Source organism: Arachis duranensis, chromosome 6 (assembly GCF_000817695.3).
Source record: "Arachis duranensis cultivar V14167 chromosome 6, aradu.V14167.gnm2.J7QH, whole genome shotgun sequence".
In the NCBI taxonomy this organism is placed as follows: domain Eukaryota; kingdom Viridiplantae; phylum Streptophyta; class Magnoliopsida; order Fabales; family Fabaceae; genus Arachis; species Arachis duranensis.
The window spans coordinates 24999475-25000954 of record NC_029777.3 but is presented as its reverse complement, the minus strand read 5'-3'; positions in this window follow the sequence as shown (position 1 = coordinate 25000954).

Here is a 1480-nt window from a genome sequence, read left to right as displayed (position 1 = left end):
TTTGTTGTTTTTCATGTGCATTTTTTGTTTGTTAGAGTCCATGCATTAAAGATTTCTAAGTTTGGTGTCTTGCATGTTTTCTTTGCATCAAAAATTTTTCAAAATTATGTTCTTGATGTTCATCATGATCTTCAAAGTGTTCTTGGTGTTCATCTTGACATTCATAGTGTTCTTGCATGCATTATGTGTTTGATCCAAAATTTTCATATTTTGGGTCATTTTTATGTTTTTCTCTCTCATCTTTAAAATTTCAAAAATAAAAAAAATATCTTTTCCTTATTTTTCTCCAAATTTTTGAAATTTTGGGTTGACTTGGTCAAAAATTTTTAAAATTAGTTGTTTCTTACAAGTCAAGTCAAAATTTCAATTTTAAAAATCTTATCTTTTCAAAATTTTTTTTCAAAAATCATATCTTTTTCATTTTTTTTCTATTTTTCAAAAATTTCAAAAATCTTTTTCAAAATATTTTCAAAATCTTTTTCTTATCTTTACATCTAATTTTCGAAAATTAGCTAACAATTAATGTGATTGGTTCAAAAATTTGAAGTTTGTTACTTCCTTGCTAAGAAAGGCTCAATCTTTAAGTTCTAGAATCTTATCTTTTAGTTTCTTGTTAGTTAAGTAATTTTAAAAATTAAATCTTTTTCAAAAATATCTTTTTCTTTATATCTTTTTATCTTTTATCTTATCTTTTTCAAAAATTTTATCTTTTTCAAAATTTGATTTCAAAATATCTTATCTAACCTCCTATCTTCTTATCTTTTTAAATTTTGATTTTAATATCTTTTTCAACTAACTCTTTCTTTTTCAAAATTGTTTTCGAAATTCTCCCTCTCTTTTCTTATTCTATTTATTTATTTAATTACTAACACTTCTCTTCATCCCTCTTCACCTCTATATCCGAATCCCCCTCTTCTACTTTCTTCCCCCTTTCTTTTTCTACTAACATAAAGGAGTCTCTATACTGTGACATAGAGGATTCCTCTTCTTTTCTTGTTTTCTTCTCTTTCATATGAGCAGGAACAAGGATAAAGGCACTCTTGTTGAAATTGATCCAGAACCTGAAAGGACTCTGAAGAGAAAATTAAGAGAAGCTAAGTTACAACAATATAAAGGTAACCTTTCAGAAATATTAGAACAAGAGAAGGAGATGGCAGCCAAAAATAATAATAATGCAAGGAGAATGCTTGGTGACTTTACAAAGCCAACGTCCAAGTTTGATGGAAGAAGCATCTCCATTCCTGCCATTGGAGCCAACAACTTTGAGCTGAAACCTCAGCTAGTTGCCTTAATACAACAAAACTGCAAGTTTTATGGACTTCCATCTGAAGATCCTTACCAGTTTTTGACTGAGTTCTTGCAGATCTGTGAGACTGTAAAGACGAATGGAGTTGATCCTGAAGTCTACAAACTCATACTTTTCCCCTTTGCTGTAAGAGACAGAGCTAGAATATGGTTGGATTCATAACCCAAGGATAGC